This window comes from Amblyomma mixtum, chromosome 1 (genome assembly GCF_055824585.1).
Source record: "Amblyomma mixtum isolate Tamu chromosome 1, ASM5582458v1, whole genome shotgun sequence".
NCBI lineage: Eukaryota > Metazoa > Arthropoda > Arachnida > Ixodida > Ixodidae > Amblyomma > Amblyomma mixtum.
In genome coordinates this window covers 212,432,853-212,459,334 of record NC_143012.1, presented here as the reverse complement: position 1 = coordinate 212,459,334, position 26,482 = coordinate 212,432,853, and the positions used below count along the sequence as shown (strand labels likewise).

General features: G+C 43.1%; 1 pseudogene; it reads left to right on the top strand.

Annotated features, from left to right (window-relative positions):
- Positions 1-26,482, top strand: part of LOC149370789 (uncharacterized) — a 171,571-nt pseudogene that overhangs the window by 106,356 nt on the left and 38,733 nt on the right.

Below are 26,482 nucleotides of genomic sequence, written 5' to 3'. Positions count from 1 at the left end.
ACTGTTGACGCTGATGTCTTTTCACTTCCTTCTCTCCCCCACTTCAACCAGTCACCCCCCCCCCCCCCTCCGTTCCAGTCCGCCCGATTTCAATTTTTAAGAATCTTTCAACTAGATTACTACATTCTCGCAGCGACCACTCATTCAAGGTTGAAATGCTATCAGCAGTAGCAAGAATTTATTCTGACTTCGTACAACTCACAGCCACCGAGAGGACCCACTTTCCCCCTTCCACTCTTGCAGTGACCTATGATAGTGCGCTGAAAAAGTCAGTCCCCGAAAGGACATATCAAGGACTTCATTTTCCCATGTTAATACCCTAGAAGCCGAAGATTTTTACAGTGTATGAATAAAACATAAAAAAAGTTGTGGGGAGCACTTTGCTCTTAAGTGCGATGAGGCGAAAGCCATTTCCGCTGCTCTTGCTGCCTCTGCTAATCTGTTGATAACGTCATAGGTGACGTCACGCGCATGCGCAGGCAGCTGCCGAGGTGGAGTCGGAGGGGTGGTGCACGCTCCATATATATACACAGTGGTGATGACGTCACTGCTGACATAGGAAAGTGCATTTCCGGTTGCGAAATAATCCACCATTTGATCGCGTTCTCAGTTTTTCTTAATTATCTTTAATTTATTTAATTCTTAATGAATTAGTTTTCTATAAACAATTTCGTGTTTCGACATACTACGGAATGTTGATGACGTCGTCAGTTTTTATAAATTCTTTGCTTTTTATTTAGAATATATTTAATTGATTTTTTTATTACTTTGTGTTACGACATATTACGCCATATTGATAACGTCGTCAGTTTGATTGTCAGCTAGGGTGGGACAACAACTGTGGACGCACTCACCGGCGAGTCAGGAAGCCTATAACGGCTTTCGCCTTATTAAAGCCGCAACCTGCTCGTACCAAAAAAAAGGAACGGAGTGAAGTGCTGACTTTGAGGAAATTAAGTCTCTAGTGCCACTTACCTCGCTTTTTTGCCCGTAAAGAAAGCACTCAAATTAGCTCAACTAAGTGGTTTTATGTTGTCTTTACTAATGGAAGCAGCAGGTGATTGCAGTCGGCTAATGCATGTTTATCGTTCGTTGAAGTAACATGGGCACCCACTCTCAATCTCAGCCCGTCAAAATTTTGCACTTCTGTGCAGATGTGTCGTCGACCGTCAACTCCGCAAAAAATGTAGGCTACTGAGACCGTTTTGTTTTGATACCGCCTTATGCGTTCTTTAATTAAGGCACAGCGCGTAAATATTTTTGTCGTTTATGGTGCGCTAAAGGGTACGACTTAATCAAAATACCGGGGTTAACGGCCGTAATTTCGCTTGAAGTTGGCGCTCCAAAGGCCGCTCTGCCTGAAGGAAAATTCTCAGTTTCCCAAAAAACTAACCGGAGTCCGTTAAATCTCTTTTTCGTGTTATAGCTATGCAAAAGCTAACTGCTCACTCTGCGTTTCTTACTAAACTAGTCAGACTTTAATCAGACCTCTCGGTTGTATGGCTTCAGGACTGACTATAGTCGTCTTCGATAAGCGAATTAATACATTTTACAACTGCCATGCTGAGAGGGTCCCTGTTTCTCTTGTGGCCGCGCTGTAATTAAAACGAAAAAGAAGATGAAGTTACTTATAGTTGCCACGTATATCTTGTGGCTTCAAAGAAGACGGTTAGCTTTTCTCACTATTTGCTTTATTTAAAAAGAAATATTTTTAAATATTTAAAAGGCGTTATTAGATTAAGGAATACAAGAGAATTCGCAGAGTTAACGCAACAACAGGGACATCAAGAATTTCTATGTGAACAACCCTTTAATCATATGAACAAGAAAGGAGATTAGCTATAGCATTCCCTTTGAAGGAGTTCTCAGAAACAGATTACTGAATAATGTCCGTGGCCTGTGTATGTTTACTTAGAGGATTAAGAATTAAATATGAAAGCATATCGGTCCCATAGTTAGTCCTTATGAGTGGTACTCTGTAACTGATGCGCCTTAAGACGCGTCACTACTGGAGTGTAGTTGTACATATTTAGTGGGATGAAGTTTGAAATATAAGAAAGTGATTTCAACTCAAATAATTCGTTCACTTCTAGGATAGAACGCTTGGAAAAGTACAAACATGTATGATCATTGTATGCAAAGTTTTCGGCATCATATTGCTTTCTTCTCTAACGTTATAAGCCTCGTGAGGTTAGTTTTCGTTGTAGATCCCCAAACAAGTAAACAGTAATGTAGATTGGATTGAATTAGGGTATAATTGGCACGTCAGCCATTTCGGAACAAGGTCTCAAATTTTATATAGTACACAGAGTGACCTTGATGTGCTGGCATGAATCCTATAAATATACAAGGTCGAACTCAAGCGTTCTTCGAAAATGAGGCCTAAAAATTTGTGGAGAGAAACACGCTCGATTGCACTATTTTTGACTGTAAGCTTAATTTCAAAATCATCAGGCTTTTTGCGTGCCTTAATTACAATAACCTTTGTTTTATTAACATTTATTCTAGTTTATTTACATTCAACTATAAAGAGAATTCTTGTAACCATGCATTTGCTTCAGCCTGAATATTACCAAGATGCACGCCGGAAAAAAAATACACTGGTATCATCGGCACATAAAATTATTGTTAGAGTTCTTGGGATGGCTAATATATTATTGCCATAAAGATTAAAAATATTGGACACAAAATAAACCCTTGTTGAAAACCCTATAATAATCGGCTAGGTTGTGGCTGACGACCATTCAAATATGCATACTACACGCGACCGGAAAGATAACTACGTATCAGATTTAAGGCAACTCCTCAAATTACATAAAACGACGGCTTATAAAGTAAATATCAAGTTTAATTAAATCAAATGCCTTCTTGAAATCTAAAAAAAAAGTCCCACCGTGAATTGTTCGTCATCCATATTAGAAAATGTTTTTTTCCTTTATGCTAAGCAGTGTCATTCCGTTGACTTCTTCTCACGAAACCGGAACTGTTATTTAACAAAAATTTGTCTGTTGTCGAAGAACTCACACTGTGTGATTTTCATCTAATATTCCAGCAGTTTAGAAAACAAAGGCAGTAAAGATATAGGTCTGTACTTGTTTATATTCCCATAAGGGCCACCTTTGTTTAAAACAACCACTCAGGCAATTTTCATGCTGTTAGCGAAAAGACCTTGAACTAACACTTTGTTACATATATGTTGCAAGGGCAAGCTGATTAGATCAGTAGCAGCAATAGTAGGCTCAGCCTTAATTTCATCTGCGCCTGCCGCAGTGGATTTGTCTAGGCTTCTTAGGAATGTCAATCCTTCATGTTGACTGCAGGGATTCTAAACTATGGAACTTTCAATTTCAGAAGCAATATACTGAACAATTTCACGATTTCTGTCCTGTTTCTGAGAGCTGATATGATTCACCAGAGGATAAGAAATGTGCATTAAACTTGTCTCCCAAAGCAGCGCCACTGTGTTCAATGCCATTGAACGTTAATGTGCTACTAATATGGGATGTCGCGTTTTCCATGAGGTCGTTAAGACAATCTCCGATTTTCTCAGCTCAGTTGGAGACTACAGGAAATTTTGTCTTACAGTATTGTTTCCTTGATTTTTTAATATCAGAGACTAACTTATTTCCAATTATCTCGTACCCACGACTTTTAGAACTACTATCTTACTGGAGCGCTGGATCGATACGAACAAGCAAAGAGACTAATCAACAACTCCGCATTGAGGACATGCACGGCGTTTCGTTTCACTATTTATGCTTTTTTCATGTTTTCGCCTGTTATGTGAGGCGATAGAGAAAGGAATTTTAATGCGGAAAAGGTGGAGAGGTCGGCCGGTGGTAACATGGCCCTGGCCTGCTACTGCACACAGGGGAAAGGGAAGGGGAGGAAAAGGAAAGTGCGAATGAAGGTCGATGATGGCATAATACAATGAATTTCACGGGTGATGTCTACACACACACACACACACACACACACACACACACACACACACACACACACACACACACACACACACACACACACACACACACACACACACACACACACACACACACACACACACACACACACACACACACACACACACACACACACACACACACACACACACACACACACACACACACACACACACACACACACACACACACACACAACACTGGCTAGCACTCGCATCGCGGTATGTGAAGCGATTGCGTGATTTGAAAGGCGGATCGAAACTCATGCATTTTGCGCTTGGAATGTTATTAATCCCAAAAAGTATGCGAAGCATTTACCAACGCGTGTGTACTTAGCTAGTTATGTTACGCATTACATAAATTCATTTAGTTGACAAGGAAAGGTAAATGAGGGGCTGGTTTGACACGTTCGCTCAGAAAATGACCTCTCCCCTTGATATCTAATCAACCCTTGTAGTAATGTTTGCATAACCTCCTTATAAACGGTATTAAATTAGCGCTAGCCAGTTTTATATTATTTTACTAGCTCCCTGAAAGAGCGATATTAAGACCGAGAGTTATCTGGGTTGCGTAAAGGGGGCTGCTTTCTATCTTATCCTTTCCTTCTTTTGAAGCGCTCATGGACACCTTTTCTTCTTTTTTAAGCGAACAAAAAAGAAACTAAACACATTTTATATGTTCGCTCCATAGTTGGCAGCTGGAGCCTTAGGTTGGTCCCATACTGCCACTCTGCAGCAGCAAATTTTAAGTCGCTCCATATGGGGTGAAAGTGAGGTGGAGTAAAGCAAATGAACATTTTTTCAAAGCAACCATATTGGACACGTTCAGCTTCTAGTTTGGAGAGAATAGCTGCGGCGCGCCAGATGTATACAAAACGCTATAATGGCACAGAACTTGTGCGACAGCTAAACGAGTTCCTTCGATGCGTTATCCAAAAGTATCGTGATTTATGGCGTCTAAATTGGCAAGACGCAGTTAATGATATTTTCGCTCAAGTAAGTGGCTGCTGCTGGCACTGATATCGCGGGGTAATAGCTAAGCCGACTTGCTTCTGCCATGTCAACTCGCTCATTCTAGAGAGTGAGCCTTGCAGTGATTTGTTACGCAACAATTTTCGTTTAAACGTTAGTGAAGTATTTAGGCTACCTCCAACATTTTCAAATTCAGAGCGTATGAGCTCAGTGCGCTTCCGGGCAAATTTGTGCGCAATGTGAACGCAGTACTGAGTTGCCTCTATTTCCTTTTCTTAAGTATCACTTAAGTTTTCTTCATAAAGCAGACTTCGGGTTTAGGCCTTTAAACAGCGACGTAAATAGCACCAAATCCAGATTTGTCTGTTTTTGTAACTCGCATAAAGATGTACCAAGTTCAGGTTCAATATTTTTACACACCTCATACTGATCTTTGTGTTCTTGTCAACCTATAGTTAGCGTCCTGTCGGTTAAGTATCTTGGTATATACATAGACAGTGATTTGGCATGGAATACTCCGGTGACTCTCATTTGTAAGAAACTCAGAAGTGCAGCATGCTTGTTGTTTAATTTGTGAACTTTGATGCCATTTTCTATTAGAAAATTAGTCGCCCAGGATCTGGGGTATAGTCTCTTAAGATACGATATATGTTGTTTTTTTAACTGCTCTCTCACATGGAAATGTCGAAAAGGATTTTTAAAAACATTGCTACAAGCGGTCTTTACTTGCCGCAGGAAAATTTGTCCAACAGTGACTTTACCGCAGCCGGTTTTTCTTCTTTGACAATCTTTTTAAACATATTGTAGTACTGAAATATTTTTGGAATAGCGCATACAGACACATAAATACCAAACCGATACCGTTGAGACATGTTCCTCGCTATCATAAACTGAGAGTGCGCACTTACTAGGGCAAAGAAACCAGAAAATATTACGTGCTAGTTATCTTTAACGAATTGCCGAACGATTTATTTTCTTTAACCACCCGCAAAAAACTGCGTGTTGCTGTTCAAGCGTTAGAGAGCCTTTAACATGTATAAAAATCTTATCAGTGCTTTTTCATTCTTTCCTTGTCAAAATTTTTATGTTCTTCATATTTACGTCTTTTAATTTTCTCTTGCCTCTTATGGAGCTCTGATGTAGTGCGAAGATTGCCGCGGCTGCCGGTTGTCGTCGCACAAGCCCACTTGTGGCTTCGGCGCTTCCATTTTTTGTGTGTTCAGATTATACTGAATAAAGGTTATTATTATTATTATTATTATTATTAATTAATTAATTAATTAATAAATTAATTGATTAATTAATACTCAAAGTTGAAGAGAGTTCAGGCATTTGATGCGCCGAACTGAGAGTAAAATGAAAGGCGCTAGAAAGCAGTTGACCTTAAAAGGCAACTAAGAGGCTGCCCGCCAATGGACGGCGAAATGCCTCTACTTATTTCGTTTTCGAAAGTGCTCTTACAACAACCGCTATGCATAAATAAATAAATAAATTAAGGCGCACGAACTAGCCTTCAAGGTGAGAGTGGTTCTAAACAGGTATTCTCTGCATAGGCAGTATGCATTGCTCTGTAATTTACATTGATCGCGAGGCAATGTGCGATTGCGTTGAAAGGGAATTGCCCATAGGAAAGGCAATGCGTTGAAAGGAAATTGTTTTTATGGAGCGCCGAAAATCTCTTGAACGAGTTAAAGTTCAGCGGTACAGTTCAATGAACCCTCGCCATAACTGCCGTTTTAAACGTGCGCGCTCCGTTTGAGTAGTGTGAATTTATATCAGATTCAGCGTTGTCCGTGTGCATACTCATCCCGGGACTGCAAATTTTTTCTTTCAATATTATTTCTGTTATGGACGTCTCGCAGGAGTGCGGAGCAAAAATCCGGGCTGGAGAGGGTTTATTTATTGCATCCATAATTTTTGTCATGAACTCAAAATTACTGTATTCCGTAACCGCTCTAGCGCGTCGATAATGCTCCGTCAGCTCATCGAATACACCCTTTTTAGGTGGTGGAAGCATTGCCCTGATGAAACACCAGACAAGAAAAACAAACGTAAACGTCGGCGGGAGACATGGCAGTGATTTATCTGTCTAAATGAGCACTGATCGCGTTCCTTTTCGTCTTTGGTTTTGCACTATCTACTGAGAAAAGATCTTTGCACTCGTGAAGTGTGTTAGCTTGAGCGGGCTTCTCTGGATGCGCACGATGATAGCTCGTACTACAAGGCCCATTCGGACAGGGTTCACTGTTGTCACGTGACAACATAGGGCATGTTCAGAAGGACTATTACGTAGTACCTCTCAATGCAACAGCTTCCACGGCCATAATGGGGCAGCATCTGTACAAAGTTTTAGATCGACATCATGGTGAAGTGGTGTAGGCCGGCGGCCTCAACCTCAATTCAGCAGGCGCCGCTGGGCTGCCAATAACAGTTGTGGTTTTAAACCTGTGCGCTCGCAGCGGCAACAACGTCGCGCAAATGGGGGTTACGCACTGACAACACATGGCATTGCTGCATTTTCTGATTTCTGCCCTACGACATTAATCACAATTCATCACGTCAATTCATTGAAGCGAAATCTGCACTAAGGAAACTCCGGCTGTAATCGCGGGGCGTGCAAATTTGACCTTCAGCTGTGTTAGAGGTCAAACCATGAAAAAGAAAAAAAAATTAATACCCATGACTGGGAGTCGAACCCACTGCTGCCGATGTCAGGTGCTGCCATCGGTGAGCAGTGGCGAATCACTTAACCACCGCTAGGAGTGGTACGAGGACTCCCGAGGATATATGAATGTAAATCACAGAATGACTAATTCCGCATATGTATACATTATTAATTATCTCTATCTCAACAGCTTCCATCCCTGAACAATCAATCCGAACACAGGAACCGAAGTGAAGTGCTGTCGCAGCAAATTTGCATTCGGCCTTCAACGTAAACACACTGCAATTTTACTTTCTTTTTTTACCGCTTTCAAAGCAACCAAGTTGTTTTGAAAGCGGTTCATTCAAGTGAGATAATGCAAGAGGTGGAAAATTTATCCTCTGGAGCTCGCGCTCAAATTCGGTTTAGGCTGCACTAAAAAAACCATTATTGTAGCTGCAATCGATTACGTGATGAATAGAAGGCCAGGGAGCACATAGAAAGAAGATCGCGAAGGGCTGGAACGGCACTGAAAACAAAAGATACCATTTCAGTGACCAGCTTAGAAGGCAACAATATGTGCACGAAGCCATCGAAGCTCTTTTTTGTGGAACACGGAAGTTTCGAAAGTAATGTAACGAGCTCAAAAGCTGTTCTTTCGTCTTGTACTCTGCTGCGCTTTCACACTTTACCGCCGTAGCCTTCAACTCTAAACTTTCTGCATGTGACGTGCTTCGTTTTTTATTTCCGTTTGCTTGCATTGTGTCCTTGTTGATGTACAAATCAAACCAGTGGGCTCTAGACACTGCTTGACATTATTAGCATATAAATGAGGAAAAGTTGTATTATAGCATCAGATTGCTACAAATTGATGAGGGTAAAAGCTGAAATGAAGGTTAGGAGAAAAAAACTAATTTCTTGGCTTTTCAATGGGCTTTAAACTCATCTCTAACTGGCCTTGCTGCTCCTCTACTGCACCAGTTTCCCTCCCGTACTCTCCTTCTGTCGCCCTTTTACTCTTTTCTCCCTGGAAAGGACGGTTTTACTGAGACTTTGAGTGCCAAAATGCGGATAGCCCCGATCCAAACCCAGTCCCTTTTATTTTCTCTTGAGCGAAGCAGGCTGCAAAAGAATGTCGGTTATTATTTGTACTTTCGAGCCACTTTAAGTGCTCATTGTTTGCTCCACTGCAAAATCAGTTCATTCAGACTACTTTCAACTAAAACATTGTACTTCTGCTCTCTATCAAAAAAAGAGAACTCTTAAAAAGTTCGGCAGTTTTAAACCCACAATGCGGCAAACACACCTGCTATATTAGATGTAGAATTGTGTGTACGCTAGCAGTGTTCCTTGAAATAGCATGCCAGGGGAAGTTATTTTTCCAATTGACAAAAGTAGAGAGCCATTCTAGGCGTGAGTTAGCAGCCGGAGGGCTCCCTTTCTGTTTGAAACAGCGGATATCGGACCGTGCTCTGGGGCTTCAACTTCAAAAGAACTCCTGGTCTCTGATCACAAAATGAAGAAGGGAGAGGAAAACCTCAGGTTGCTTGAGCCAACGTTTCGACAAGTGGACTTGTCTTCGTCTGGGCAAAGCGTTCATCATTGGCAGGGACTAAATACGGCCTTCGCTCCGAGGAGGAAGGCCCCGGGGGTGGGGAAGGAAAGTGGTGTGAGAGGGGATGCGTGTCTAGAAGGGGAGGGAGGTGAATCTTGATTCGTTAAGCTGCAATAGTGGAAAAACTTATATCCCGAGGGTGTGTAATGAACAAAGGCTTTGCAGGGGCTGCGACGGGGGGGTTGGCGCGGGGTGGACCTGAAAAACTCAGATAAGAGGATTAGTCAGCGTGGTACAGGGAAATGAGAACAAGGAGAAGGATGGCATGGTGCCTTGTAAGGAAGGCTCACCGCTGGCATAACCCGCAGCTCACATACGTAGTGAGATTCCGGGCATTGTCAGTGGTGACTCAAGACCACCGTGGGAAGCCCAATTCGAAAGCTTTGGACGTGGTAACGAGCAGAGCGTTCGCCCTTGCGAGCTCGCCGTGACACACAGGCCCTGGAGGAGTGCGCAGTGCGAACGCCCAGTTGCACTGAGAGACCTCTTTGTTGCTTCGATTGCGTCACCTGGCACCAAGAGGGGTAGCTGAACGTGCTGAAGAAAAAGATCAAGAGGAGGTCGCTCTGCAGAATAAAACGTAGCTGCTGCTGATTCGCTGTGCAAGGGGAGTTAGGTCCCTGCCACGGTCACAAGCAGGAACGAGTCTGGGATTCTTAGACTCTCATTTTAATGACTGAAATGTTCTTAGATACTGTTAAGAGACGATTGAAGGTAACTGTCAATTATGCCGATGCGCAGCACAATCTTACGCTTGAACTTTCTCCATCGCTCGCACCAAGTAGTGAAGCCGGCCATAAAAACCAATGGGAAACGTTTCCATATATGTCTTCTGCGGGGAGGCTCCCATAAAAAAAACGTGTTGAGGGAAGTTTGATTGTTTCAGGGGAATCTTACGATATATGAGAGAACTGTCTTTAATAGATATTTTCAGTTCAAAAACGAGCTTGTCAAAATTTCCTCGGTACGATGATTCTAATGGGTTTTTACCTCATTTTATTATCTGATTGTCATATCAAGCAGTGGCTCTTTAGCGTCATGCGGCACGTATCATACGACGAAACGTTAGTAGCGAAAGGCCGAGCTTGGACAACCTCCAGCACTCCTCATGATATTTTGCTGACAAAAAAATTGTTTCTTTAAAGAAAAAAAAGCGCCTTCCCGTGCGTGTTTTCGCTTGTATAGAAGCACCTTTCTTTCCTTTTTCAAGCTGTTGGGGTTATTCTAAACGGGTGAAGAATGTACAGATCTAATGCTAGCTCCGATTTTGTGCCTTCGTATTTAAATACAAGCGCGACCATAGGCGTTGAATAGCCAACCTTTTTTTTTCAGGCTTCATAATAGCAAACACTATACCGGACGTAACTTTATGAAATAATTATATTTAGGCCCGCATGAAACCGCTCTATTGATTATTTGATGCTTTCGCGAGGATATGGGTAGGTTTAGCGCAGAAAAACTGTCGACTGGCTTTGTACGTTATTTAATAAAATTTGTTTTATTTATTAGTCCCCGCATCACCTCTTAACTAAAAAGGAAGAGCGCCTGCGTCGTGGCAACACTAGCTTCAGAGAGCGCGTGACTTTTGCGGGCGCTAGGAACACGGTTCTGCCTTTCTTCACCTGTGGGAACTCGTCGCCTGCGCACGTTTCCGCCCTGCGCTCCACTCTTCGCCAGCAGGCTGCAACCTTGCGAGGACCCTTCCCGCGATCCTTTTTTTAGTGGCCACTCCTGTGTATGATGGCGCAGTCTTTAACTGGGCCTCGCTTTGTACCTCCTAAGCTAGCATATCCAGGAATTCCGCACAAGCGCTTTTTTCAACGAGAATTATTCCACGAACATAATTTATCGTATATCGCAAGATTTCGCGATAATAATAAATATATCTGCAGACATCCCCTCGGCAGGCTTACATTTTTGCTGTCGTCAAAATCTTTCCCCATTTAATATTTATGGCAGTCTTAACTGCTGGACGCAGTCGAGAGAGCAGATTTAAAAGAAATGTTTTCTTACGCATCGGAAGAATGGACCAATACCTTCAATATTTCCATAACAGCACCTCAATATACTCCACAGTCGCCTCAGAATTGAAACTCGTATCCAAGAATACCAGACTCCAAACTGATGATGACTGGAATCCAATGACATTGCCAGTCATTCCTGCTGAGACCGGCGCGTTGTCTTCTGTGCACCGCGTAAGTCTGCATAGACCCCAATCGCACGACCTCCGCAGTAACACCTCAAGTTCATGAAGACCAGGAGACTTTTTCACAGGATGGGCTCGCAGGCCATAGGATCTATTTAAGGCTAAGGAATGGACTCGCTCCTCTCTGTGCCCTCCGGCACATTTCCCCGTGATGAGTCTTCCCAAGTTGCATTCTATAACGATGGAGGGCGCCCGCGTCTCAGCGACCATAGCGAGAAAGACGGCGTTATTGGCGGCTGCGGGCGGGGCAGAGAGCTTTATTTCTCTTCGGTTCAAGCAATCCTTCGAGTGAGCACGTTTCGGCGCAACGCTCCGGTATCGGACAGCGGGGCTAAGCCGCTCGGGATCGTTTCCCGCCAGCTCGTCCACGGCTACTAAGTATTCGTGTCAGTAAACGGGCGTGATTATCCCGTGTTATGCTAGGTGACCTATCCAACCCGCGCTAGTACTGGCAGTCAGTGCAGTATATGAGGGCAAGGCGAGAGAAGGAAGGGAATGGAATCACCCTGAAACAACCTGGCTTATATGTCTGGCTGGCCACACTGCACTAAGAATAGAGATACCGGGAAAAAATTACCGAAGAAAATTGGGAGGACAGAAAAAGCGCATTGCATACAGAGCAAATGAAGTCCGTAAGATGTTAATCAAGTCATTTTGTTGAAGGTACTGCAGCAGACATCTAATGGCTTTGTGGGCTGTGGAACAGAGACAAGATTTTAAAAGTATTATAACATCCGATAAGGGTATTGCATCAAGGGCAATTATACGCCCCAGTCTGAAAATGAACATGTTCGAAAAGTGAACAGAGGTAGGCCACAGAACTAGGGTTACAGCGCCAAGAGCAGCTTGGGCTGTTGTTGTGATTTTGCCAGTTCCACTTCTTTGTCTCAGGCTTAAGCGGAGGTGTCTGGTGGCTCACCTCCGAAGACCTTGCGCCTTTTTGTCTTGCGCAGCCCCCGTGTGCAGGACGCCCGCGACACCGGTGGCCGACGGCGAGTCCTTATCTTTATGGTACGCGGCCACTTAGAGCGCTCGGTGCGCCGATGATACGAACACATGTGACACGGAGTCTGAGTGGGCCCGTTCCCGATTCCACCGAAAGCTACCCTTTGTTACAAAAGAAGATGGCGTGACAGAAGTAGACAAAAGGAGGCGCAGAAAACGGCAGGACTGGTGCCAGTTGCGACTGACAATTAGAGACGGCGGTGAGGTTGATACAGAGAATGGCAGGTTCAGTCCGGAAACTTCTAAAAAGTAAAAGGTCCGTTGAAGAAAGAAATGTTTTCAAGTAGTGCTTTTGGATGGGCGAGTTGGTAGATGATGTCATGTCATGTCGGCCAAGTCTCATGTGCCAAATAGCCCATACAAGAGTTCTACTTGAAAACATTTCTTGTACAATGGACTCTACTTTTTCGAAGCTTCCGCACTGAACCTGCCACTATCTGTCTCATCCTCATCGCCATCTTTATTTGGCAATCCGGAGTTTTCAGTGCCTGTTTTTTCTCTTTTCTTTTAGCCGAGAATTTTACGCACTTCCATTCAGAGTCAAAAATCAACTTGCCCCATTATTTCCTTGCCATCTCAACAGAGTGTACGTTCAAAGGAGTGTCGATATAAGTTGATGCCTATGCGAGCTTTCGTGTCAGTAGTAGTATGGACCTGCTAAAGTACCCCAAATTTTTCTCGTGTTTCGCATTATTGTTCCCTCTTGTATGCGTGCCCAGCCTCTTGACGCGAGAGTTCGTGGGAGCGTTAACATGCGCAGAAAAGATGCCCGAAAAGTACAAAGAGCTTCCATGTGAACACAAATATCCACGAGGATAAAAAACACGGCAATATTTGGCGCACATATGCCATAACGAACCTCCTCTACATTTGAAGGCGTAGTGAACACACACAGTTCTGGCTGAGAGCAGCGGAGCATGAATACATTAGGATATCACGACTTCGTGTTCACTAAGGTATACACATGACGAGTTCAACTGTTGAAGATGCGCACTGCGGTGCTCTCGGCTGTCTTCAGAAATAGCGCTGCACTCGCTGCTGAAGCATTCGCTAACGAATGCTTCTTCTTTCTTGTGTCCTACACGCACTGAAAAAAAATTCTTCGCGAAAAAGAAAGAGTATCTAGATACGTACACGTATGCTCTATAAAGGAGGTACTCATTTGTACTTGTTTTCAGTTTTCTTTTCACTGCTGTTCAAAATTCCGGCATCTGAAGGAGCGCACAAGAGATGCAGATTCGTGTTCGATTGCACGTAGGTTTCCTAGCGGGAATACACAGTGGAAGCCTTTGCTGGTGTTGCTGAGCATTTTTGAATACATTTATATCGAGCCCCTGTATGATATTAAGGTAATGTGAAAAGCATGCACAGTGCTCGTGGCTGCAATGGAGTGTTGTTTGAGAGTCAGAAAACTATTTTTTTATAAACGGGGGACTCTATTAAAATCACACAGTCGGCTTGCAGAAGCCATTAAATATTTTGAGAGCAGGAATGTTTGATTTGAATTGCACCGTAACGCAATAAAAAACCATATACATAAATAATAATTTGCATGCGCTCGACATCCTGAGTGCTTGATTTCCACCCTTATGCGAGGAAAATCTGTGAAATTTTATGAGGGAAAATCTGTGAAATTTTATGAGAGAAAGCCAATACCTAGACTATCTCTGTGAGAAATATCAATACAGTAGACTTGTTTGCTAGCCTACCTGCGAATCTCTACAGGTAGGACTCCTGACTGCAGCTGGCAAAGACAGGACAGCAAAGTCTGGGTGAACCGGTACTTAGCAGAGAAAAACAAGCAGAAAAAATGTAGGGGAAACTCAAGTTCCTGTTTAAAGGTAGGACACGATAGTGCCACGGGTTAATTCCTATATATGCAGAAGGCGATTCTCTACTTTACATTCATAGATCCCTATGAGTGCTCATATCCCTGCTGGCGCCGTGCTGCTGCGGCTAAGCGATGCGCCACTGCTCTGCAATGGCAGGTGCTTTCAGCGGTGGGCCTTGTATTGCTTATTATCCTCTTACTGAGTGACTAATTATTGATGTCCCTGACACCTGTGACGCTGGGCAGCATGCTCACTATCCGGTGGGCAGGTTGTGATGACGCCGCCAGGTCACGTGACCTAGATGACCCACCTGCCTCCCAGGTTGCTCTCTGGGCCACCTGCCAGAGCCATGCTCGCAATCTTTTGCTCATAAAGGTGACGGCAACAACGCTGACAGCGGATGTTGTGAACAACTGGGCTTTCAACGCTATCACGTTAAAAATAAAGCTATGCCAGTCATCACTGTGTGAAATTCATTGTTCGTCTTTCTTCATCTTGACCGGTTGTAATGCAGAAAAAAAGTGAGGTACTAGACTGAGGGCAGTTAAATGTCTTCTTTTAACTCCCTTCTAGTCGCCGCGGTGGCTCAGTGGCTACGCCGCCCGGCTGCTGACCCGAAAAACAGGGGTTCGATCCCGGCCGCGATGGTCTAATTCCGATGGAGACGAAATTCTACTGGCCCATGTGTTTCGTGATGTCAGTGCACTTTAAGGAGCCCCAGGTGGTCGAAATTTTGGGAGAACTTCACTACGGCGTCCCTAATAGCCCTCATACCCCATAAATTGTAAACCACTTATATTCCTTCTAAAACTTCCTTTCATAAGCACACGATTCGTCACCGTTTGGAAGTGCGTTGGAAATTGGGAGCTAAGTGCTGTATTGAGGACCAGACTGTAGTGCGGAGATGGACACACTGCGCTTTCATCCAGTACCTCTGCTCCCTTCTGTGTTTTCGTGCTTTACTCTGTGCCCATAACAAAGTGGTGTTTTTCCGCGTGGTTGAGGACAAAGCATGCATTCCTCTTTCTCCTGGTCAACTCGCGACGTGTTGTGTCTTTATTATTCCACGGTACATCTGTCGTATGCCCTCAAGAAAACTCTCCCTCTTCTTACAGAGTTTTTCTGGTCAGGAAAGCAGAAGTCTTGCAGGAGATCTCTCCAGCTTTATTCAGACAGTCATCATAAGTTAGAAATACTGACAGTTTTGCCGTTTTTGTGCGCTCGCTATACGTCGAACTGAAAGCCTTGATTTTATTATTCGTTCCAAGATGTAACATTCTATGAGCGCAGAACACATTTTTCAGTATTGCTGGTGTGCTTTAATCAAATTGAGTGTTGGCACTGAAGCAATCAACTTTTCAGAAAATAGCTGTCAGCTTATTTTTCAATATCCTACCTTCGGTTCCACGCTGACATCCCTTCGTTCTTTCCCTTCAGTTTCCGTTCACGACCAGATTACATTTAACCTAAGAAACATCATCGATCGTCATCGAAGATGCACCTGCAATTGTCTCATGAGAAATGCCTTTAAAAAGCTTCTTGACCCCATGGTCAGTACCTAAGCCTTTGTGAACGGTCAGTGCACTGCAGTCGCCAGTGGTGAGGAGACAATGTGCAAGACAATAATTTCAGTTCTACAAAAACAGATCGCGAACGAAAATAATGGGCCAAATCTGAAAGTATTTCGTATACGATTGGCTATGAACACGTGCTTGATCGTGCTATGTACCGCTGTTATTTCCACTAGATCCTCTTGGTCTTAGACACAATTACTAGGGCACAACCAGTAAGTTTGCCTGTTAACGAACGCTTTAGACAAGTCTTCGCTGCGCCGTTACCGGACAGTGAGTGAAGTGCTTTGGACTCGCCAAAAGATTCCCTTTCTGCATCTTAGTTTCTGCAAAGGTGCACTGGTTTAGGAGAGAGGGCATAGGGGCGCGTGCTAGTTGTTGATACCAGTTCAATACACTGAGCAGACTGCACCACGGCTTGATTCATGTTGCACCATAATCTCCGTGGACTGAACCTGCTGTTAATATATGGAAAGTAATTTTTTATTAATGTTACATGTTACAGATGCCAGAGCACTTGCTGCGGTTCCGCTATTCTAGCTATTACTGTGAGGAACTGCGAAATAATATTCATTTTTTTAGGGGCATGCAACGCGTGCGTGACACCTTCAAGAGTGTGTTGAATTGAGGCTAAAGTGAAGTGTCCTCAAGCCAGCGCCACCCCAGTTTAAGAACCGAAATAGCAGAATTTCTTTAAACGCACTCATTGATATTACCAGCAGATTTTTGAAGGAAGAGACGTATGAGGACTTCGAGGGAAGTCACATTCTTCAGATTACTGCGTCAGTAAATCCAACCAAAACGTCTCTCCTCGGGCACGTGGCGGGAATTTTTCATGGTAGCAAAATTTGTTTCCTGCTTTTTACGGTTTCTTAGGTGCATGAGCGTGCTCCCAAATTGCTTTCACAGGCACACTGTGGTCTCCGTTTACAAATGTGCAGATCTCTTCCAAAGGAGTATTTAGTGACAATTTTTATACCTCATAGGGTGGCAGTGCGGGTAGTTTGTGATGAATAGGGGATGTAACGACCGTCTTAGCTTGCCGTGCCTCCCCACTTCAACCCTATTCCATATTGCAGACTGAGGTATTGCAGCAGTGTGCGCATTGACATACTTTACCGAAAATGTTTTTCTTACAATGCGATCTATTTTGGAGACCACAACGTCGAAGTTCTGCCTTTTTTCTGCGCTGTAAATTATTCTTGCTCATCTATATCAAAGGGCACGAAAGTGCAGATATGAAGGCTTACAGCGATGAAGAGATAGGACACATTAAGAGACCCGCTGCCGAACACAGTGTGTCCTGTCTTTCCCGAACTGCATCTCTTCTCTATTTGGCACCAATTGGCCCAATGTGCAGGCTTGACAAATATGATGGCTGCCGGTACAACAGTGTATCAATTGAGGTGCAGGAATAGGGAAATAATGAAAATGTAAATGATGAAATGTTACATTTTTTCTCACTGCCTTGCATTTACCAAAGGCAGTCAGGATTTTAATTTCGACGGAGTGACGCTTCATGATCTCGAGTGAGTTAACAGGAGGTCTCTTCTTCCATTTCCTTCCTTCACAGATGTTTTTATTTGATCTTGGATAGCCGCAGAAATGAAGATGTTAAGTAGTAGAGACGATTTCGGCTAGGACTACCAAGGCTAGACATTAAGCGCGGTTTGTGTTAATCAGAACTGCGACAGGTGATCATATTGATATTATATTAGAAAAAAACGCAACAAACATTGGTCTTGAAAATTCTTGCAGAAAACGAACTTTATTTTTTTGAACCGCACATTTCCAGGTAATACGATTGCTTTTCCGAAACAGGAAATCACGACTACACGGTTTTATTTGTCTGCTAGTACAGTTTTTAGAGCATAGCCGCAGAGATGAAAACTTGTACTCTTCTATGCGCCTTATATTTTGCAACTGGCATTTATAACATAGACCGAAAACGGCAGATTGACTGAAATTTATCTCGTAAAATATTTTACAGGCGGTGCAAATGCTTTAATTTTACCCGTTAAACTATTACAATTTTTTGAGACCATGGGTAGAATAAAAAGAAATGTATATCTATCTGAATTATTTTTCTTGGTTCTCTTCATAAACGGGCAGCAAGATGAAACTCATCAAAAACGAGCTTTAAAAAATGCCTTCGCAAATAACGTCTGCCATCTTTCGGAGTTCTCAGTGAGAACTGTACTGCGAACGGAAATCTAATTTCCCTCTGCCACGTTCGCGAAGTGCCAATATTGGGGTCGCTTTGTCTTTCGTAATGAAGTCGTTTGCACAACTTCTCAAGATTCTTTTGCTTTTCTTAACTCTTACCAAACTATACGACACTGGCGAGGCACGTGGCAAACACAGGAACCATGCATGACACTTGCAATACGCAAAAGGCCGATTTAGAAATCAGTAATAGAATAGCTTCCGCATAGAGAGCAGTGCAGTAAAGCAACGTAAAAATAAAGAAGACATGATGAAATAACGCAAGTTGCTTACATCTGTTGTATGTTCTTGTAAACGGCAGATTGTTCACACTGCATTACAACGAAGGACAAAAAAGTAAAAGCGCTTCTGGTAACTTCTCCTCTTAGCTGTCCAGTAATGTTACCATAGCAAAGCTAAAAATGTTCTCGAGTTTTTAAAAAATAAAGCAGAGTGAGGCAAAATGCATCATAGGGCGAAGCATCAGATTTTTTAAATGCTGTGTGCGATGGCTTGTGGTCGTCTCTTCGGGTAGCATCAGCTCCTGGTACTAGGCACATGGTTCTGGTGTCATGGTGTGAGAGCTGAAGCTATCATGAGTCAGTAGTGTGTAATTACTTCTCGGCGATTGGCCGAGAAGATAAGAGAGCCGGTAGTAAAATTTGGGTGCGTTCTTTACCGCCTTGTATTACAAGCACAAAAGAACATCATCCGTCCTCTCAGGTACATGCTGTGTTACTAAGGCTTGCGATTTGTTGCTGAGGTTTGCAATCACTCTGACGGAGCTTGTCATAACACGTCTGATCACTCCGGCGGCCGTAAGAAGAACTGGAACTCCACCACAGCACCAGCTGGAAGATACCTCATTTCATGGTATCAAAACTGCTGCTCAAGTTGTACGCTGTTGGGCTGTTTACTTCAAGGTCAAAGTTTCGAGCAGGATTCTTGTTGGGAGCGAAGCACTCAATGTGGTTCATTTTAAACCCCTCGGGAACGCCATCTACCATTAGGTATCTGTCAGGCAGTGCATTAGCAGTTTCCTCATGTTTTGTATATATCTTCCACGGCGACAGCTGTTGAGACTGCTTCCTCAACGCACATAACTCCTGCTACGCACACGCAGTTCCGCCACTAAAATTCCTGCCGTAATGCGACATAAAACTTTATGTCCAGTTAACGGTGCGGTAATTCAAAGAATAAATCTCCTACTGGAAATCTTAGAAATGTAAACAAACAGGCTAGAACGGAAATCTTAGCTTGATACATAACGCAGGAAAAAGCGCGAAAGTATACAATTTAGGATCAAGCGTGGTATAGTATTTTCACTTTTGCTCGGTAAGTTATTCGTCAATCAAGTACTTCTCTGTTGATTGACCTTGAAGACGTAGGAAGGAAGACGATCTGTGTTTCATTTCAAGGAAGGGTAGAGAGTCTACTAAATTTCTACCTTTTTGAGTGAAACAAATTACATAAAGCCTACATAAAAAGGAAGTAGCAAGGCAGAAGGTTACACGATAAACGAAAAAGAGATTTTGACTATTTTCTGTTTATTCGACTATAAACAAACAAAGGTTATGTAAGTTTCTTTTATGAGAGACGAAATAGTGTACTCGCAAGTAATTCTTTGATTACGAAAAGATAATTAATCATGGAAATTGAAGGCAGAAGAAAGCGCACAGAAAAGTAAAATGAGTGACTTTCTCGCGCTTTCTATTTATACAATGACAAAGGGAGGAAAAAATATGTATTGTCTTCAAAATTCTGAAGAAATTGGGCTGAAATTGGGCTTCTTACTGCCAGAAAAGAAGACAGTATGAACAGGTACGTGAAAGTAAACTTCTTTCTGGAAGAAAAAAAAAGACTAAGCTGATCCAGCTAGAAGTAAACTTCATTGTATCGCAAGAAAGGAAATGTCTATAAGAAGTCTCTTTAAAAAAGAGAACTTGAAGACGAAAAAAAAGATATGGAGGAAAGCAAAGTTCAAAATAATGTCTCTGGCGCAGAGTACGGTCGACAACTAAGAGTATACTTATGCTTACAGTGCCTTTACGAAACCACGTTATGTCGGGCTACTGCAACATGCATGCGTTTAGTCAGTTGAATTGCATGCTTAAAGGGCCACTGCACCACTTTTTTGACAATTTCGTGGCATTCAAGGATTCAAATATATATAGCGCGTAGGCAAAGCACGGCATGTTTTTTTTCTTTCCACGAGTATTTAAAATAGCGACGTAATCGACGATTTAATTTTGCGTTTCACTTCAGTGCAATGTTGGAGTGCGGGGAAGTTCAGTGCATCGTCAGGAAAGGTTTGATTCTAAACCGCTGCCGTCAGGCACACACTACCGTGCCTCGTTCGACGCTGCCAAATAACTTTTGTCGGGCTTTGCCTTCGGCGGCGTTGGTTTTCTTTCTAAAAAAAAAGGTGTTTAGACTTTTAAAGCCTGCCAATACCTTAGATGACGCCCTTTACTTGGCTTTGTGCACTGCTGAAAAGCTTGAAGGCCGTCGCGATTTTAATCGGCAATTACGTCACCATTTCAAATGCTAGTCCGAAAGGACTTCGCATGCTTCACCTGAAAGTTTTACATATTCGACCCTTTTAAGCTTGTCGATTTCCAAATTACATGAAGCTGCCTTCTAAGCAAGCTTATGACATCGCATAATGATTGCCCGAATAAAAAACAGAAAAGAATTGCCTCCTTATTAGAACTGTAATGAGGCGTAGAGAAGTAGCTCAAACCAAGACAAACTAAAAACGGCGCAGGCGCAATCGGTGTCAGACTGTGCAGAAACAGAGAAACTGGCTGGCATTAACGGTAGCAGTAGCCATCGTGCCATTAACGGCTCAACAATACAGAAAAAGCGCGTGATTATTCTCATTTATCGAATAGCGGAGATACTCCCGCGATTCACCCTTTGTGAGCAGAAATACAACTGCTCTCGGTAAAGCTCTAATAATTAGCTTCTAATGACAACATTTCATCTGGTGTCCTGTGTCACCCACGTTACCATCCAATGTCGATTCAAATCAAAGCGCATTAGTGGAAAAACCGTATTTTTGGAAAGTTCTAAAGGTTAGTGTTTCGTAAACCCAAAAAGGCGGACAGACGTTAAAGAGGCAAAATGCTATACTTGTATGGCATGTGTCTGGTAGAAGCTTTGAGCCCAATTACATGCAGCAGATTGTCTTGATTACGACTGCAAATCGGTCTGTTTGTGGGGCATATTCGCCATGAACAAGGAGTACACTGCAGTGATGACTGCAGTGCTCGTACAACTTTACTTTGCGAAAAGCGCTCCACGGTCTTGGCGACCTACCAGCCCAACCAATTATGCATTTCCATGTTCTTAACCTGATTCGTACTTGTCGGTGACCGAGATTCTTGCCTTGCTATTATCTATGAGGTGGTGCTTCACTTAAACCAAAAGTACTTCTTGTGGTGCATGCGGGCGCGTTCGTGTGTGTGTGTGTGTGTGTGTGCGTGTGCGTGTGCCTGTGTGTGTGTGTGTGTGCGCGCGTGCGTGCGTGCGTGTGTGTGTGTTTGCGCGCGCGCGCGCGCGTGTGTGTGTGTGTGTGTGTGTGTGTGTGTGTGTGTGTGTGTGTGTGTGTGTGTGTGTGTGTGTGTGTGTGTGTGTGTGTGTGTGTGTGTGTGTGTGTGTGTGTGTGTGTGTGTGTGTGTGTGTGTGTGTTGCGCGCGCGTGTGTGATGTGTCTTTCTGTGTGTCTGTCGTGGGTATCTTTATGCGTCTTTGGGTGTCGGATTCGCTTCAACGCAGGCTGAGGTTTATGGTTCAATAGAAGTGAGACAGTTGTTCGCGAAGCGCTCCTCATTAGGTGTATGGAAACATGGTTTACATTCTTTTGCTTCTAACCACTGTCATACCGCTAAAGAAATTAATTCCTGCACAATAATAAAGCAAACATATGTCTTCCGGCCACAGTGACCAAAAGCGGTAATTTATGGAATGCAAAACAAGTGAAAACATTTCATGGCATTAACAATCGATAGTTTTCGCTTTAGTATGGAATTCTCCTAAACACAATTTGTAGTATGTACATTTTGCAATTTATAATAACTGTATGCAGAGCCCTCTCTTGGTGACTAGATGAGGTGCTCAGGAGCTCGTCTTATCCTACAATATGAAGCGGGAGAAACTTCCTCTCTTCAACCTTTTTCCGCTTATGTTTGTTATCCTCCTCGTCATGCTGGTTCTGATCGATACCCATTTTCTTTTACATTGTTTAGTTGTTTGTTTATTGTTAGTGGTTTGCTACGTGCAGCGGTTAAATTGTAAATGGCACAGATGTTTTTAATGCTGATGCGCCTCGTCCTATTTTGCGAGTCTATCGGGCATTCAAGTGCATCGTTTGTTTGCTTTTGCATTTTTCGAGGAGCATGTTGCCGTGCCTAACTTTGGCTTAGTGACAACGCGGAATTGAACGTTGGCACTTGTGTGTGTTTTTTTTCCTTTGTCCACGCCTTTCCTTGCGCGGAATTCCTCCAAGAGCATGTCCCACCAACTTTCCCAAGTCTTTATGCGGCTTATCCTGACAAGCATGCCTCATCTTTGGACAAGTATTTTTTTACCGAAGCCTGTAGCTTGGTTACAGCGGAGGCCAAAAGAAGAAAGCGTTGAGCAATAGCCGCACTGCACGCTGAGATGTACTCCTGGCGCATTACCCCAGGGACGATCTTCCACCGTCCACTATAACTTCCTCGCGAACTCCTCCGGAGCATGTCAAAAAGCGCCAGCGTACGTGAATCGCCTAACGTCACGGATGTGCGCTGAGGGAGCTCAAAGTGCGTTATACGACCCTCATGGGAGCCTCTCCCCGCGCTCTATTGCTCTGGCTAGCCCACATTTCCTCGCTAAGGGATTACCAGCGGTAGGTCACTCAGCAAAAAAGAGGAACTTTGTGTCCGTTCCGGCGTATCGAAAAGTCGCTTTAGCCACGGCACCAAGGCTAGCCGCAAAATATGGCAGCGTGCAGTTGTATCTCTTGCGTTCACTCTGCACAGGCCCCTGTTTTCAGAATGCGTAGAGACATTAACACTTATCTGAAACCGCCTTTAGAAGAAATGCCAGCGCATTGTCATTAAAGCCATCACGTATTGGGAAGAACAATGCTAATCGTTGCACATTCCTAATATTGTAGAAAATATTTAATCGCCCTATCTTTTACATGCGGCATAATTACAACGGGGAATCATTAAGCTGAAAAAAAAACTAAATTTCAACGCAGAACTTTCATGAGCAGACGTGCTGTGAATAGCTTGCATGCATGCCGGCACGAAGTAATAAACATTGTAAAGAATTCTAGACAAAAATATTTTTTGAGCGGGACACCTTTGACAAACGCAATTCTTTCGCATAACACAAAATTCTACTTATGCAATCAATATATCTGCAGATCACTCAAAGGCACTTTTGCTTTTTTTTTCTACTAACGTTTTTGATATCGTCAAAATGTTCCCAATGGTTTCTATGGTAGTCTCAATTGTTCGATGGAATCGATTGACCCCCTTTAAAAGAAATATTTTGCTAGATATGAGAGGAATGGACCATTACCTTCAATATTTATACTACAGGATCTTACAAGTTTCCTGTTTTCAAAAATTTTGTCGCAGCATGAAGGAAGTGAGAGCTTCAAATGCCTGAGGGAAAGTGCGAATTATCAGCAAAGTAAGTGAACAAAGCGCTTCTGCAGTGAAGCTGAATATTGGGTAGTGGTCTCACAGACCTCGCTCTCGTGACGCCACCGATGTCGCAAAGGAGTCAGGCCGAGTGGTGGCGCTGCGTGCACCTTTAAAGATTACAGGGAAAAATCGTTGAGCAAAGGCTCTCAGTTTACTGTATATGGACAATATTGTAATGCTAGCTGATAGCCAGGAAGATTTGCAAAATTTGGTTTATAGGTGTGGAGACGAAGGAGACACTCTAGATTTCAGTTTGACGCTATTAAGTCAGGGGTGATGCTTTTCAACGATAATACTAATTATGCGCTTAAAATACATGGCTGTCAAACACCCAAAAGGCTGAATGCAAATACCACGGGATATGGGTAAACGAACAACTGGTCTACACGGAAAAGTACGAACAGTCTGTTAGGGCAAACAGGGCGAAGAGATGAAAGAAAAATGAAACATAGTTCACTGTGGTGGTGCAACAAACATGAAGCACTCAGAGGTATTTTTAAAGAAATAATGATGCCAGGGCTTACTTTCAGGAATGCGTTTTTGGGCTTCACTCGCAACTAGAAATAAATCAGCGAGCTGTTGGAAGGTTAGCACTAGGTGCCCCATTAGGACTTACGGTGCAGTACAGGGCGATATGTTCTGCGCATCGTTCGAAGCAAGGGAAACCACTGCAAAATATTACATGAAGAACGCCTGAGGAAATTGGATGATAACCGGCGGGAAGCTCAGTTATATCAATACCTATACAGAATGAACATCGACTCATAATAGCGGAAAGAGACAAGGAAACTAACTAGTAAGTATGGAGGACATAAGGATCGAGAAATGAAAAGCGTTAAACAAGTAAACAGCAAAAAAGGTAAAAATTGGATCATTTGATTCTAAATCAAGCACAATGTAGAACTATATAGAAATTGAAAAAGGCACACCAGGTAGGAATTGTTCTATGATAACTCGAGCGTGAGTGCCCTACATTTTTAAAGCTAGACCAGTGTATCTCAGAACGCGCACCGGCAAAAAGAAATAAAAACCAAGAAGACGATACATGTTTAGTGTGTGGTAAATTGGTAGAAACAATTAAACATCTTATTCTCGAACTTGGTGGGACTCATCCGCATGTTGATGCACGCACAGTCACTCTGCCTGAGTCCCTAGGATTTAGAGATAAAAATTGTCTTCTGAATGAATCTGCTGTGGAGGCTACCAAATAGTCGTTGTAAGATTGGAGGCTCAAAAACAGAGGTGACATGATGTAGGAATCGTAGGTTTAAAGTTGTAGTTAATTCATTGGGGAATATATGGACCGATTTATAACACCGCTAAAGAAATATAACTAAAGAAATTAAAGCAATAAAAAGCCGAGTATGCTGGCAACTATCCCAGCCCGTCTCCAACGGGACGTTCTTCCATCCATCCCTTCTGTAGGGTGCATCCATGCGCGCGTATACTTCACTGGTAAACGAGCGCTCCTTCCGGGCGGCTCTTATGGGGCCAGGCCCTCAGATATAGCAAATATTTTCGCGGTATTCTAAAGAACCTCACTAAAATCGCGAAGTGCGGGCTAGCGGAAATTGATTTCCGCGCTCGATCCTCCTTCATAATAGGTTTGGTTGGTTTATGGGGTTTAACGTCCCAAAGCGACTAAGACTATGAGAGACGCATAATAGGTTTGTTATAGCGGCAAGATCGCGTACACTGCTTTACTCCTGTCGATTACGCGTTTTCCGTTCGCTTTTTCTGGCGAACACACATACACACACGCACGCGCACGCGCACGCGCACGCACGCACACACACACACACACACACACACACACACACACACACACACACACACACACACACACACACACACACACACACACACACACACACACACACACACACACACACCACACACACACACACACACACACACACACACACACACACACACACACATCGCGGCTTCAGTGAGCCCACTGCCCCATTCCAGGTCAGTTTAGCAACGCCAATTAAAACAGCGATGAACACTTCTTCCGTTAGTCATTGCATTTCATAGCTTTCTGAGCTTTCTGTGTGCATGTTCTGATCTGCATATTTAGTAACGTATAATTTAGAGCAGTCATGTTTCATTGAAGTAGTTTTTCCTTTACAAGGTACATAATTAGGACTACATAAAGCTAGCGAACGGAGACGTTTGGATTCAAAATATTTGCATCTTAACAGCATTCCACTCTGAGCTCTAAACGTATTTTTGTGCTCACTACTAATATCTGGCCTAACGCCGGCAACTACAACAAAGTAAAGGTAGTAAAGTTAGCCACATGTGCTTCAATTTGCATCAAAAAGAAACTTTTTGCAGCCGAATTGTACCCTCACCACCCCATTATCATGGACACATCTCTCCTCAGGTCTCGCATTCCTGGCTGCTAGAGCCATTTCAAGTCTGTATACTTGGTGCTTAACTCTTGGGGTCCGCTAATCGCGGTTAAAGTCCTGACGAAGAAATTAAAAACAGATAAAAGAGAACCTTTTTGCCGCACGAACTAAAATGTTCGTAAAGTGAAATGGCAAAAAGGTTCACTTTTCGTGCAGGTTCACTAGACTTCTTCAGTAGAAACGGCAATTGAACTTAAATGTTCGTAAAGTGAAACGGCAAAAAGGTTCACTTTTCTTGCTGGTTCACTAGACTTCTTGAGTAGAAGCGGCAATTAAATTCCGCAGAATTCTATAGACCTACATCAAGCCTAAAAAAGAAAGGTACCTCTATCAGAAAAAAAAACTGAAAT